We start from the raw sequence: 16,460 nt of genomic DNA on the forward strand, positions 1-16,460 counted from the left end.
ACAAGACAAGGAACAGACAACCTGACAGGAGCGACACGACTTAGAACTGAGACACAACCAAGGTGAAATGTCCGACAAACAGGAGAGACGCAAGGGAACTTAAATACAAGACACAGACAAGATGCACCTGGACAGATAACAAGGGGGCAGGGTAACAAATGAGACACAGACAAGGAGGCGGAACAAAGGCAGGACTAGGGAAACAACAAACAGAGCCATGTGCTGAGAGCGAGCACATGGCCGGAAAAACAGACATGACAAGAAGAGGGCGTGACACCTTTTTTCCATGTTTTACACCAGATAAATAATTGGTTTACCCCATCAAGCAAAATATTTGTGTAGGGCAGATATTGGTGTTAGCCATTAAAATCTGTTGTTTTATGTGTACAATATTAATTTGTTTTAAACGTCTCAGTATGCCACTTTTCAGTTTTTGTTTTCCTTGCAGAACAACTGCTTTGTGTACAGACAAAACGTCCTCCTCTGCAAAAACACTTTCTGAACATGTTACTGACTCAAGTAACAATGAGATCACACAAGAAAATTTGTTATAAATAAAAAAGATGTTTACTATTTGTGTACTTGTGTACTGTTTGTGAAAATGAAATATATTATTCACTGTGGGCCTTTGTCAAGAACACTGAGTTGGACTGACGGAGGCGAACACATGCTACAACACAGACTTTTATTTATAAGAAAATAACATAAACACAAACGGACTTGAAGGCAAACACATAGCGAGGAAACATGACTAGGAATAGGACCGAAACAAGAACATGACTAGGGAGAGGAAACAAAACGAAACAAGATGACTAGGAATTCAAACAAAACGAGAAACAGCATAACTAGGAATTATAACAAAACGACATGACTTGGAGTAGGAAACAAAACGAATGACCGATTCAAGCAAGTGACACCAGGGAACTTAAATACATATAGACGCACCTGAAACAGATAACGAGGATGTCGGACAAGGAGGCGGAACAAAGGCGGAGACAAGGACAATACCAAACAGAGCCATGTGCTGAGAGAGCATATGGTGGGGAAAACAGACCACACAGGACGAGGGCGTGACAGCCTTCATGTGTTACATGAATAACTTACACAGGTCATGTGTCCTCATTCACTGCAGCAACAAAAACTCCAAGCTTATCTGGATTCTACTGGCTGTAGGCCTGGGAGTGCTGCTCCTCCTGGTCTGTGTTATAACCTTCATGTTGAGAACAAAGTCCAGTAAGTATTTCTCTGACATTGTCTTACAAGTCTTTAAATCCTTTTTACATCATTTTCAATTTTCCCCAGATGCTCTAAATCAGCCATGATGGGTTTTACTGCTCAGCTTTTGACTATAGCGGTGGAGCTTTGATGCTAAAATGGCTAACATTTAAAGATGCTTTTGAAGCATACAATATTTAAGATAATACAAGTAAATGACTAATAAATGATCTGTGCAAGGTGCTCCATTCATTCCATCTCTCTTCAACAGAAGCAAATCAAACAGAGACCAGAGAGAGTAGCAGTAACACTACAGATCATACTGTAAGTGCTGTGAGTGATTGGGGGCGTCGTGTTGTGTGAGGTTCAGTGTTTTAACACATAGTGCAGTAGTTACTATTGTGCCTCTTTTGTCTGTGTGTGTGTGTCCAAAATAGATCTCTACAGCTGAAGCCTCAGTAACATACAGTACTGTGATCCCCAGAAAGAAGAAAGTAAGTCTTATTCTTCACATATACTTCCTTTTAACTGTATTTGATCACAGAAACATTAAGAGACTGAGTAAGGAGTCACTGATGTGATTGTATCAGTTTGTCCACGTTCTTGTGTTTACAGATAGATACTTTATTAATCCCGAGGGGAAATTCCAGAAACACGTTAGACGTTACACCAGAGTAACCAGGCCAACACTTTATCAGAGCACCAGGGATTCTCCTGATTTTCCAGCTTTGTTGTTGATTGCTCCCCTCAGGCATTAGATTTGTAGTTGTGAAACATCATTTGCTTTCAGAAAAATGAATAAGACACATGTGTGTATAAACAATAATGAATGACAAACATTTTTGCTCATATTAGTTATTAAAATCATGTGTGTATAAAACAATTCTACAGCTGAAAATGCAGTAACATAGCATTGTGGTGATTAAAAAGAAGATGGTATGATTTTAGTTCATATTCCCTTACATAAACAGCATTTTATTATTGAAACATTCCCTGTGTTCGGAATCATGGATGGCGGACACACACTAAAACAGTTACTTTTATTTACAACACAAAATAAACAATACAGAGACAGACTAAAGAAACTAGACAGAAAGAAAGACTGAGACAGTGAAGAATTAAAACGTTCTTTTGGACCGTTCCCAAAGTAATTAAAATTTAGAAGATCTCCAAAAGGTCCAAAATACACCCTTCCTCCTCAGGGAGGCGTGCTCGTTCCGGAAGCGTTACAAAGACCAGTCGAGTGAAGTTCAAAGCAAATCAAAGTATTTATTGGATCCAAGAGAACTAATACATAAGAAAGTCTAATAGCCTTCCCAGTAGAGTTCTGACTCTTTGCATCTGACTCCACAGTTTTATACCCCAAATGACGTATACCCTGCTGGCAAGGCGTTTCTGGCTGATTAACATATATTAATATGCATAATTAGACGTTAGTACTCATGTTTCTCGCGTGCAGGTTTCCCATGCACCTGTGACCCCAAAACACTCATCATGCCCTTCTGACACTAGGTTTTGTTTCCCACACTTCTTTTCTGTCACCAAGATTCAGAGGAGTCACTAATGGACTTAAGGTCACTGAGATGCCCAAAAGTTCAACTCCCCCTTTTGGCAAACAGTTGTAATTTATGTAAGCTTGGTAAAAGCCTAAGTGCAGATCTGTTCAATGTTAGAGGTCTAAGAATTTAGAAAGGTGCTAATACTGAGTCAACATGCCAGTTAGAGTGCAGATTCTAAACTTGTTTAAATGCATGGTTAAATACTGGTTAATCATTCATATGAGTACATATAAGATACAAGATTTCACACCATTATAAATGCTTAATTTTAACTAATCATTTAAGGATATTTGTCCACTAACAAAGTAATAAAATTATTTTTCACAACAGAGAGACAATACAAGGAGTGATCTAAACAGGTACAGACAAACCTGGATTGAGATAACTAAACAGATAGAAAACTAGAAACAGACCGAAACTAGATAGAACTGAACAGAACTAAACATGTGCGGCGGGGAGCACGCTCCAGGGGCTACTACTATGCAGCCGCTATAAAATAAAAGAGCTTACCGCCACATACAATAACCACGACAAAAGAACAGTGGCCTACAGGCAACCAGGCCTGGCGCCACTGAAACATAAAACACAGGATCAGTCTACATTTCAGTACACTCCTGTCCTTAAAACATATCAAACAAAAACGCTAAGATGAGATGCACCAAAAAATAAATAAAATAAACGCCCACCTAGAGGCTGCAAAGCACGATCAACTGGCACAGGAAGTGTGACATTCAGGCCACCGCGGTCAATTACTATATTGAAGTTAAAACATAAATCGCCATTAACCGCATTGCTCCCCATATCACAATTCCTAACCCACCAAGATAAGATGCACTAATATAAAAAAGAGAAACACCAACCTAGCTGCTGCAAAGTGCGATCAACCAGCACCGGAACAATGACGTTCAGGCAACTGCAATCAAGTATAAGCCTTAACGGCGAAGTCAGTTATGCGTGGCCTCGAACCACCATCTACCCTATAGCTCGCTGGGTAGTCAAGCAAGGCTAGAAACCTGCTTAAAACTCGGACACTTGGCTTCCAATTCAGCCAGAGAAATACGACTCAGCTTCCACCACCGCCGCGACGACGCTGCACGCCCACACACACCACCTTGGTTGATCAAAAGCGGAAGTGAAAATTATTGGTGATCCTGGGGCTTTTATCGTCCTATCCAACCCACCAGGTGGCGACAATAATACCCTCTTTAGTGCTCCCTGTCAACCATACCACACATGAAAGAGCTAAACAGATACCTGGACAAGGAGAACTAAACAGACAACATAGACAGAAAGATAAAGCAGACTAAACTCAAACACAGAGATAAACAGAGTAAACTTGGACACAGACAAGACACAGTAAATCCTGAGTTAATCATGCCCCAGCCTTTCTCAGGAAACTGATGTGATTTACAGCAATGTAACAATAGATGACAAAAATAAAGTTGAATTTTTTTAATCTTAAAAATAAAGCTGTTACCCTGTTTCACATGTCTTTTAATGACACATATTAAAGATGCTATCGTTTATTTATAGTCAGCAAGTGTTTCTGGGAAATGTCTGTTTATGGTGGTGGTTCCTAATCTTTATCAAATCTTCAGTTTCAGCTGCTGAAAGAAAATTTATTTTGTATAAAATTGTTCCATTTTCCAGCTCTCTCCAGCAGCCGGAGATGATGCAGTGATCTACAGCTCTGTGCTTCACGAATAAGAGGTGAGTCAAATTACAGCATGTTTTTTATTTGATAAGGATTTTTCAGTCTTCCACTCATTCTTTTTTTTTTTTTTTTTGTCTGTTTTTGGTTCCAGGTACACAGCAGTATTTCTGAACAAAAAGCCAGGCCAGATCAGTTGCAAAGAACACACTGCGCTCTGGGTCAAGCAAGACAAGTCATTTACTCAAAGCTTGAAAAACAGTTTTCTAATCAAAGTGCTCAATGTCGTTTAGCAGGTTTATCAACAACTGTGTTATACCCACATGTATTTTACACACATAAATGTAAATGTTATATATGCATTGCTAAAACCTTTATTGTTGTTCATCATATGTTTAATAGAACCCTGAGTCACCCTCAGAGCCCATCTTCTATTCTTCCTCTGACCACTTTATAGCCTTGGGTTTCTGTAGATGGACTCTATGCTGCAACAGTATTTTTAAAATGTTTCAATTCTAAGCATTTCTCATTTCTTGATAAAAACCTGATTTTAAATTATTAAGAAAATATTATAAATATATTCTGTAGACTAGACATTTTTAACTGCTATGTTGAGTTTAACACACAGCCCACATAGTGTTTTGTAGGTTTTTATTTCAGCAAATAAACTGTAATTCTTTATTAAGTGTGTAAATATGTAAAAGTGTGTTGTCTGTAGAGGGTGTGTATTTTACTTGAAAGAAAAAACTACTAATTTTGCATACAAATGTAGACATCACATATTACCAGACTTCACTTGCTGCCTACATTATATCACCACTTGATGAAATAAAGCTCCACTGCTACTAAGTATAAACACAGGTCACAGTTCACAGTGCACAATAATAAAAGCTGTGATAGTTTAAATAGCTTTTAATAATTTTTTTATCACAAGAATATTAAAAACGACAGAACAACTAATGAAAATAAAAATACTAGTATCAATCATAGTAAATCTTTATTTCTATAGCAATAGCAATCTTAAAATTAAAGTATGAGTTTTCTATAAACCTATAAAGAATCTTCCACCAACTGTAAGAGATCATAGGAGATTGCATTAAGCCTGAACTGAGCCACTGGTCTTGATTATAACTAATATGAAGCATAAATGGATCAGTAAGCAGTCGATCTAAAGATTTAAACATGATTTTTAAAATTACTGCTTACTGCAAAAAATGTTCCAGCTTTTAAAACTTCCGATAGCTCCAGGACCATGGCGCATGTTGAAACAGCACTGTACTGACCAACACTGACCCTCTTATTGTGTTTTCACTTGTGTTCGTACTTACGTGTGTGAATGTTTCTCTGCTGCTGTGGAGAATCAAGAAATAAAGCTTTTGTCATTTTGTCATTGACACAGACAGAATGCAGCCAGAGTAATTATAAGTCTATAGTTTGAATACACAAACATCTCATTTTTAAAGAAATATTATACAGAGGTGAGTCAAAAGTCAAAAGGTGCTCTTTTATTTCAGAAATGAAAGGGAAAATGACATATCTGAATACCCAAGCAAGTAATGGGTGAGGAACATGGCTTCCACCTTGAAAGCCACCATATTGGAACAAGGACAATCTTTCCAATGGGAAAGTGGTCATTTAAAATATCATAGAAGACCAGAATTGTCTCAGAAACCGATTGCTGGTCATAACTTTTGGTGTTCGTTATAGGCACGACCAAACCCTAAATACTCAGCGCTACCTGACAATGCTACAGGAAACATTGTGACCATCCATCTGACCAAAGATGGTGCTGAGCATTTGTCATTGTCTGGTTGCAAGCCTGTAATGAACAACAATTTTTTTTAAATTTCAGGGTTTATATGTTTTGAACCAAAAGAGATATTGAAAATATGATTGCGGAAATCAATTTCTGAAGCAATTCTGGTCTTCTTTGAAATGCTACATGACCAAATTCCCATTGGACAATTCGGAAAAATTAGGCCTTACGGCAGTAGCGTGATAACAGTATTTGAATTAGTTATGCTTAATGGTGATTATCACTTATAATAATGATAATAATTATTATTATTACTGAATTTAGATAACAACAATATTAATAATTTATCAGAGATTGAAATACTGTCAACGCTAGGGGTGAGTTTCAGGATTTTCAGACTTTTAGGAATAGACTCCACACACTGTACTATTTCAAATCAAGGAATACTTTATTAAGAGGACTAATAATAAGCTGATAAACATAGCATAATCATCAAAATCTCAATGGGATCAATGCAGATGAAACCATCGTGATTTTAATAATTGGCAAGGCTATATGACTTGTGACTAATATGTGTCACTAAATGAAATTGAATTAATATGTTAATTTATCAAGAGACTTCATTAGACATCAGCTTCTGAAAATGAGGATTGTATGAGCTCTTTTACTCTTGTCGCAAATCCACCAATCGATGGGTACAGTAGCACGTTGAGGTGATTGGAGAGAGGCCAAGCCTGGCTCCTGCAGTTCTCTCAGTGGGAGTGCTGAGGCTGGGTTCGCTCAGGAGTCGTCACTTATGAGGCAGGCCACTTCAGGTGCCCTCAGAGTGTTGTGACGTCAGTTGAAAAATTTCCTCTGGCTCGCTGTTCTGATTGGGATTCTCTTCCGGAAGGAAGAGGCGTCAAAATAAAAGCTCTCTGTTTCCTTAATTCACAGAAGCGGTGTCCTCCGAAGTAAGTAACTAATACTAATTTCAAATTTTCAACTAATTTCAGCGGTGGCTCTTATTCTGGCCAAAATAAGCTTCACCTGCTTTGATCAGTCATAAAATTAAACTTTGACTGGGCTACAAAAAAACGAAGAACACAAAATAAAAGTTGAAAGTTACTAACAGAGCTATTAATTGAACTTCCGCTGTTTAATTTCTATATTGAGCAATGCTAACTCACCCAAGGTGTCCCCTGTTAGTTCGCATGAAGATCAGTCTTTTAAGAGTCTTCTTGAGAGTCGGCTCCATCAGCTTCAGAAAAAAGGAGAAGCGGAAAAAGTTCAGAAGTGAACAAGAGGTAAAAAGCGGAAGAGCGAAGAGGTTGAAGAGGTGGCGCTCTTACGCCCACTTGGGAGGTCGCCGTTCTCTGATTGGTTCCTGGGTTTGGGGAGTACACGTGACCGTCTCAAGTTCCCAGAGAAGTAAAAATTACTTACGTTTTGACAAAAATCAAATATCCTAGAATCAATACTTTGTATATACTTGAATATATGATTTTGAGTATACTGATGTAATTACCCCAACTATTCTAGTTATTAGAGATTAATTAACATTCTTTTAAACTGGGAAATTAATCAGTTTACATGATATTACCCTGATTCATGTTATTCTATTCACGGTTAGTATATATTCAGAATGTTTCGGGTGGCATATGATTTCGCAAATGTCCACTTGGGGGGCACTGTTGGTCCATGCTGTCCGTCTGGGTTGAACTCGGGTGGACAGTTCACTATTAGCGCAGTCCTCGGGGTCATCTGCTGATTTTGCGATAAGATAAGTGATCGACAGTCCGACGCTGGAGGGTGATAAAATGCTGGGGGTGTCTTAGGGTCTCCACATGTGGTGAGTTCTTATGACGAAGTTCTCAAGGCTCTATTTGCATTATGTTGATTTAATGATGCTTTCTGGAGTCATAAAATTGGGAGAACCACTTAGTTTCAGTCTGGATTCTTCTTTGAGCATCTCAGGGTCACTGACGAAGGGTGTTTTTATAGTCTTTCAATCTTCGACAGACTAGGTGTGTAGGTGGCTGCTAGCATACATGCATTCTGTGGAATGTGAGGTCTTGATAAAAGAAAGTCACAGTTTGAATCTTAGCATTTTTTTTTTCATTTCTTGATCTGAATCCATTCTCCACTACATGGCAATATGGTAGCTTTCAAGATGGCAGCCATGTTCCGGCCATAACCGAAAACATAGGCCTCCTCACACATTACTTGCTGGGGTATTCAGAAATCCCACTTTCCCTTTTGTTTCTGAAATAAAAAGGTGTCTTGAGATTTTGACTCACCCTGTATATTTATTACAGGTTCAGATTTGGTTGATCACAGAGTGTTTGTGAACGGTCCTGGAATGTCCTCAGTTTGTCTGACACTGAAAAGTGTTGTTATAACTGTTGCAGTAAACATAAGAAATCAGAGTTATCCTTTACTGAAGTGCTGAGAAGGAAACAGGACCCTTAAAAAAGCTATTTATAAGAAGCTGAAATAAACCTTCACAAACATTTATAATGGCTTTTTACAACAGGCCTCTGCTTTCACTACAGCTTCTTAAGTCTTTGATGTTTTGATGTTGTAGCAATAATTTGAAAAATTGCATTTTCAGGCATTGATTTTGGGAGTAATGTAATCCACAGTTAACTATGGTTGTAACTAAAAAAATTCTTTTTGATCTTGTAAAACACAAAAAGAGTTGTTGGTTAATAGTTGTGTTTTGTTTATAGTGAATTATCGTCATGGTCGGCAATTAAAGAGTTAGTATCGCTCTTAGCCAATGGGATGCTGCCAAACGGCGCATTGTCCCGCCCACTGCTTTTGCCTCCAAGTGCGGGCCTTGCTCTTTCTCTTCCGGCCGCAGTTTCAGTGTTGAGCGGGCTTATTGAACAAAGGAGACTGAGATTTGCTGAAAAAGAGAGTTGGATTAGAGGCGGCGCCATTTTTGTGCTGCTGCGCTGTCCTCTTGTGAGATCGGTGAGCAAACTGTTTTCTCTGTCTATGGTTAATTTGCAGTTTCATGAGTTTAGTGTGAGTAAAATGTTCCTAAGTGTGATTAAAGTGTGATTGTTATACTGTAAATTTTATTAAGAATGTGAGTGAAATTGTGAATGTTTAAACTCTTAAGAGTAGCGTTAAACGACTCTTCGTTCAATTGGAAACATGGTTAATGTTACAAAAAATGCTAACAAGTTGTGAGTTGTGATTAATTGAAAACTCATTGTGATTTATGACGCTGTCGTTGACACGTCAAGTTTATTTTTCCTTGTTTTTATTTTAATTGTGTCGCTTGATGCGATTTGGATCATTCCATGATGTGATGGCGAGCCAATCCCACAGACGAGCCGGTTCACCTTTTCCCGTGCTGCCCTGCAGCTACAACAAGGACCTCTGCTGCACCATTCTGCACCTGCTGTCCCTTCGACCCCCCCCCGAAGGGACAGCAGGTGCTATTTTACCTTCGTTTTAGTAAAGTGATATTCTTTAAGTATTTTTAGTGTTACAGTAATTTTATACGTATAACAGTGTTATATAATTATATAATAGTGTTATATAATCAGGATACAGAAAGTGATAACTGCTCCTTTACAGTTGAATGAGGACAGAATGTCACTGATGTGAATCACTGCTCTCTTAAAGCACTAAAATCTACATGATTTCTAATAGTGTCAGTGGTGTAACCTACACTTCAACATAACCACTTCAACTGTTCCCTAAACAAATCTGATCCACACCATCAGCCCATTATCAAAGGGCCCTGGAGCTGTGTTTCATCACATGATGCCCTTTACTTTATCTTCCACTATTTACTGAAATTTTCAGAAATATCTGTAAATTTACCTTGAGTTATTACAGTGTCTTCGGTTTTCTGTCTGTAATTCAGAGGTGTTGCTGACAGATGAAAATCAGAGAAAATATGTTAATGCGATAATCTTACAGCAGGACGGTCAGCAGATATGGGCAGTGTTTCTGACAGATGTGATCTTACTTGTAGGTCTTTCAGTGACAGTGAGGTGAACACGAACTCCCACTTCTCCTGCACTGAACCAGTACCAGCCAGCATCACTCTTCTTCAGTCCACTCATCTCCACACTGACCGCTCCTCTCCCATCATCACTGATCTGCACTGCTGGATTCTGGGATGTTAAGCAGCGCCAGTCTCTAAATCTGCACCACTGCTTCTGTTTATTCTTATAATCAGTTCTGTAGAGACACTGGACACTGACACTGCCCCCTTCCTGACCCCTCACTCTGCTGTTTATCACAGACACAGCAGGATCTGAATAAAGAGGCAGAGAATGAGTGCTGTAAACACGTCCTCCATCAAACAAGCTTTAAGTTACAGTGAACAGGTTCTACGGAGATAGCCAGACCCTTGGAGACTGTTGAGTTCCACAGTAAACATATTCTGGGTCGGATAATTAGTGACTGATGTTCCTCTTGTGTTTGTATGAGCTACTATTCCACAGGTGCTCCAGTACTTCCCCTTACACCAGTATTTAGGGTTTGATTTGTATTGTTCACCATAAAAACATGGAATGTTAGAGCCTCCACTTCAGAACTATATCAGAGAAATAAACTGGTCATAACTGAGCAAACACATTTCACCCTCGTCCTAAATGTTATTATTCAGTATCCACTCTGCACCCTGGAGCAGGTGAGTTAATCAAAGTGTATTTAAAGCAGTGAGAGAGTGAAGAACACACCTCCAGTGCACAGGAATGATGCAGCATTGATCTTACCTGAGATGTAGAGGAAGAACACAGAGAGAATTAAAGAACTCATGAGGGAGTAAATGTGCATCTTTCTTTTAGTGTCTCCAGAGACAAATACTTTCTCAATGAGTGAAATATCATATTCTGATTGAAGCAGCTCTATTTCAGAGCTCTTCCTCATTTCAGCACTTGCTGCTACTGACTGTGGATCAGTGCAGGGTTGTACTTTTTTCAACTCCAGATTACTTTGCAGCTGCAACGGTTCCAACTCACCAACAGGGGGAGCAGCAGACTATAAAACACTGAAGTATAAAAAGATTCAGGTTGTTTTAAGTCATAGAACACTGACCAGAAATGTTTGCTAGTCCCCCTGTCCTTCCCCTCATTTCTTACTCTCCCTCTCTATAACCAGAGAATTGTTGAAATTCTTCTTAAAGTCTACACTTTGATAACATCAGCACCATAAAAACCTATATAGAAAAGAACAAACAAAGTATTTACATGTTAATACCACTCCCTTCGCAATGTCAAAAGATTGTAAACAAAAATGACTTTCCTTCTTAAAGGGTTTTGTGTAATAGATCTGTGCTGATCCTGGGTCATTGTCGCTCTCAGTGAAGGCTGCACTAACGGCCGATAGAGGGCACTCAAGGGCGTTTGACTGGAAAAGAGAAATGAGACAAACTGCAGCACTGTGATCCAACAATGACTGTAATAACACACACACACACACACACACACACACACAAACCAGAATATAAAGCTTGGTTAAACCATGTGCTCATGGTTGACCACCCTCTCTATTGTGAACACAGTTAGGTAAAACTGAAATGTGTAACTTTTTTTGAGTAGTGTACACTGATGTGTACGGAAATCGTACTTAGGAACAAGGGAGGGTCCGTATGAAAACACAGCAAAAACTAAGGTTTCTGGACACGGCCTGTTCCACAAATCAGGATTAACCTTCTCCCTTTATTCCTGCTCCGGTAAGTGAAGGATTTGGGAAAAACAGAAATAAGAATAATGAACTCTCACAGTCAGTAATTTGGAATTTACATAAAATATCTAGATCAGAAATAGGTTAACACTTGAAACTAGTTTAAACCTGAATTATATTTGATTTACTCCCTTTTTTAATTCACACAATGAAAAATCAATATATTTTTTAACCAATCAGAACCAATGCAGAGCAGGGAGGGGGTGAGAAACAGGAAGAACACTTCAGTCAAATGTACTTCACTCAGACGCAGGAAGAGTATTTGTCTCTGGAGCCTCTTACAGAAAGATGCACTTCTACTCCCTCATGAGTTCTTTAATTCTCTCTGTGTTCTTCCTCTACATCTCAGGTAAGATCAATGCTGCATCATTCCTGTGCACTGGAGGTGTGTTCTTCACTCTCTCACTGCTTTAAATACACTTTGATTAACTCACCTGCTCCAGGGTGCAGAGTGGATACTGAATAATAACATTTAGGACGAGGGTGAAATGTGTTTGCTCAGTTATGACCAGTTTATTCCTCTGATATAGTTCTGAAGCAGTTCCTGAGTCGGAGTAACACTGATGTACCATTTGACTTCTCTGTAGAGTCTGAGAGTGTGAAGACACTGAAAAATGTAGCTGTAAAAAGTGGAGAATCTCTCACCATTCCATGTTTTTATGATGAACAATACAAATCAAACCCTAAATACTGGTGTAAGGGGAAGTACTGGAGCATCTGTGGAATAGTAGCCTATGCAAACCCAAGTGGAAGAACATCAGTCACTGATTATCCGATCCAGAATATGTTTACTGTGGAACTCAACAGTCTCCAAGACTCTGACTCCGGATATTATTGGTGCGCTGTGGAAATCAAAGGTGGTTCAGATGACGGTGATTATTTGTACCTGACGGTCAGTGCAGGTAAGAAGTCTCTCTGTGTGAAGTAGAACCTGTTCACTGTAATTTAAAGCTTGTTTGATGGAGGACGTGTTTACAGCACTCATTCTCTGCCTCTTTATTCAGATCCTGCTGTGTCTGTGAGTGGTCAGGAAGGGGGCAGTGTCAGTGTCTCTACAGAACTGATTATAAGAATAAACAGAAGCAGTGGTGCGGATTTAGAGACTGGCGCTGCTTAACATCCCAGAATTCAGCAGTGCAGATCAGTGATGATGGGAGAGGAGCGGTCAGTGTGGAGATGAGTGGACTAAAGAAGAGTGATGCTGGCTGGTACTGGTTAAGTGCAGGAGAAGTGGGAGTTACTGTTCACCTCACTGTCACTGAAAGACCTACAAGTAAGATTATTTGTATCTAAAACACTGCCAAGAACCAGACAGCAATGAATGTACATCTGTAGATCTCTTATGGATCTCTTATACACATTTGGCTTTGAATGATTGCATTTCTCATTTTCAACAGCAACTATAATGCCCTTAATTGAGAAAACCAGTATCAGTGAGACCCCATCAGGTATGATCACAATCTTGTGTTAGAATTGATCAAATTAGTAAATTAAAAGAACTAATATTTGTTTTTCTAGGTGTCACAACGACTAAAAATGAAATGTCAATAACAGCAAATCAGTGAGTAGTGAAGTTCTGCTACAGTTTCACACGTCAGTGTAGCATACTTCTGCCCTGTACTCTTTTGCAAAACTGTAATTGTCTGTTCTGAAAAACAACACTTCCTAAGACATACAAGTGCGAAGTGTGAAATGAAGTATGAAACGTATACAAAATGCAAATATTCTCCTTATATGGCAGTGTAAGCTCTAACAGCCTTAGGTCGGAGATTAATTTCTGAAGGAACTTGGGAAGGCTTTACACTGGAGAGAACTTTGCTGTAAAACATCATTGCCTTTAGTTTCAAGAATATTAGTGAGGTCAGGTTTCGATATTAGATTATTAGTTCTAGAAAACAAATTCCACTTTAACATGTCTAACCTTATATATTGCATAATGCTCCATTATGAATTGCCCTGTGGACTGTGTGTGCATTGCTGAAGGCCTGAGTCATCTATGGGTGTATCTTACATTAGCTTAGAGTGTTCCTTGATTTGGGCAGTATGGTGGTGCAACAGTTAGTGTTTCTATCACAGACCTGCTTTGGGTGAATGTCTGTGACGAGTTGGTGTGTTCTCCCCATGTCTCTGTGGGTTTCCTCAGGTGCTCTGGTTTCCTCCCTCAAAAACACACAATAGTAGGTGAATCGACTATTCAAAAGTGTTCATAGGTGTGAGTGTGTCGCCCTCTGAAGGACAGCCACCCGGTCCAGGATGTATTCCCCATTTGTGCCCAGACACACAGCGACCCTGAACTGAATAAGTAGGTAACGTAGCAATATCAAACAAAATAAAAGGGTGTCATTTGACTTTTGACTCACCCTGTATATTCACACCTCTGTATGCTACATTTTTTCTTATGCTTCTAGCAGAAAAACAGCTTTTTCTTCAGTAAAAACTGCCTCCTCTGCAGAAGATTCTTCTGAATATGTAAATAACTCAACTGACAACAAGAGCAAGTATTTCATACATTATATAAAAACTTTTGTTTTTTATGCACTGAAAATGATATTATTGTGTGGTTGTAATTATACACAGGATAAGATGAAGGATATCCGATGTCAGTCTGTTAGTGCTTTAAGGCATTATTGTGTGATAATGAATTTTACATGCTTCATTGTGGGTCTCTTTAATGAACAATTTACAAAGGTCATGTGACTTTATTCACTGCAGCAATGGAAACTCAAAGCTTATCTGGACTCTACTACCTGTGGGCCTCGTACTGCTGCTGTTCCTGATCTGTGTCATAAGCTTCATATCAAGAAAACATACCAGTAAGTATAAGTCTGACATTTTCTTTATAGACTCAGGCTTTTTAACCAAATGTACACTGTTTTACACCTACCTTTGTAATGTGATCCACTCATTCCATTTCTCAGAAGCAAATCAAACAGAGACCACAGAGAGGAGCAGTAACTCAGCAATTTACACAGTAAGTGCTGTGAATGATGGGTGGCTTCATGTTGTTTGAGTTCTAGTGTTCAAACACATAGTGCAGTAATTAGTATTGTGTATCATTGTGGATTTTGTCATTGGTGCTGTGTGTGTATATATACGTGTGTCTGTCTGTATGAAACAGAGCACTACAGCTGAAGATGCAGATATGTGCACTGCTGTGTCTAAGAAAAAGAAGGTAAGTATTTATTTTCTATATCGACAAACATATAAACATGATTTTATTACAGAATCAGTACTAGATTTTCTCATCCTGAGTAAATAATGTCCACAGCCTTTGTCCAAAGTGACTCTGGGAACTGATGTGATCCACGGCAATGTAGCCACTGATGCCACATATAAATCTGTAAGTGAACGTTTATAAAGCTGTTGTTATGAATCACACCTCTATTTTAACCTGAAGTAGGTGAGATGTCGTCATGTATCTGAGGACAGTAAGTGTTACTTTGATGGAGGTTCCTTAGTCTGACCATGACTTTAGCTGCTGAAAAAGCTTATATCCTCTTTTACTTCTAAATCTGTCTCATTTTACAGCTCTCACCTGGAGGTGATGACCCAAATAAGAAGTGAGGCAGAAGACACCACATTATGTTTTTTTTTTCTTTTTTAAACTTAAACACTTTTCAGGCTTCTGCTCATTGTTGCTTTTCTGTTTGTGTTGATTCCAGGTGTACACAGCTGTATTTCTCAACAAACAGCCAGAAGAGATCAATGGCAAACAAGACACAAAACAAAGTATCCCCTTCAAAATAATGTCCTTTTGATTTCAAAGGTTAAAATAAGAATCCTCATCATAGTGGTCAGTGTAACTTAGCAGGTGTTTTAACCACTGTAGTATGTTACATACATCAGTGTAAATATGTCATATGTGCACTGCTGAAAACTCATTCTTCCTGTGTTGAGACCATAAGAGATCTTTAGTCATCCTCAGAGTTCAGCCTGTATTCCATCCTCTGATCAATATTTATTCTTGAGTGTTTTCTATAGAAAGACTCTGTGCTGCAACTTTTTTTAACGTTTGAATAATATCTGCTTTTAAAATTAACAAAATATTATTCACCAGACTCTGTTGCCTTTAACAAACTTTTCCCCCTAATATGTCCCACATTCAGTGTGTTTAATTCATTCAAAAAAATCTTTAACAATGCTTTAAGTGTGTAAATGTGTAAAAATTTGTTCTCTGGGTTGTGTATTTATTAGCACTTAGAAAAACACAGAAGCATTTGATTTTTTCCACACAAAATTAAACATCAAATATTAACCCAAATGCTGTAGTTTACAATTTCTCTGCTCTTTACCTAACCATCTCATCTCACACTGTCACACAGGCCTCTCAGAACTCCAGATCCCAGAATGCATCAGACAGTCACATGACGCCACACTGTTCTCACTCACCGAAATTCTGATCATGAACGCCTGTTTCTCTCATTATATAAGCTTCACTCACTCACCAGTCTATGCTGAGTATTGCCGTGATTCATATCCGAATACAAAGCGTTCTCTACATACCTGTCTATCCTGAATCCCAGTTACCTATCTTATGCTCGTCTTTGTCTTGCCCCCTTGGGTTTGTTTGCTCTCCGGTTCGTGA

The 16,460-nt window shown here is 38.7% G+C and overlaps 2 long non-coding RNA genes across 2 annotated transcripts; both read left to right on the forward strand.

The window, feature by feature from the left end:
* Positions 1 to 4,058: 4,058 nt before the first annotated feature.
* Positions 4,059 to 4,957, forward strand: LOC136676133 (uncharacterized). Its single transcript, XR_010796243.1, has 3 exons — positions 4,059 to 4,130; positions 4,425 to 4,484; positions 4,580 to 4,957. It is a non-coding gene; the product is annotated as an uncharacterized lncRNA (long non-coding RNA).
* Positions 4,958 to 13,392: 8,435 nt separating this feature from the next.
* LOC136675736 (uncharacterized) lies at positions 13,393 to 14,372 on the forward strand. Its single transcript, XR_010796215.1, has 3 exons — positions 13,393 to 13,436; positions 14,019 to 14,177; positions 14,284 to 14,372. It is a non-coding gene; the product is annotated as an uncharacterized lncRNA (long non-coding RNA).
* The last annotated feature ends 2,088 nt before the right edge of the window (positions 14,373 to 16,460 follow it).

The sequence above is a fragment of the Hoplias malabaricus genome, chromosome X1, assembly GCF_029633855.1.
Source record: "Hoplias malabaricus isolate fHopMal1 chromosome X1, fHopMal1.hap1, whole genome shotgun sequence".
In the NCBI taxonomy this organism is placed as follows: domain Eukaryota; kingdom Metazoa; phylum Chordata; class Actinopteri; order Characiformes; family Erythrinidae; genus Hoplias; species Hoplias malabaricus.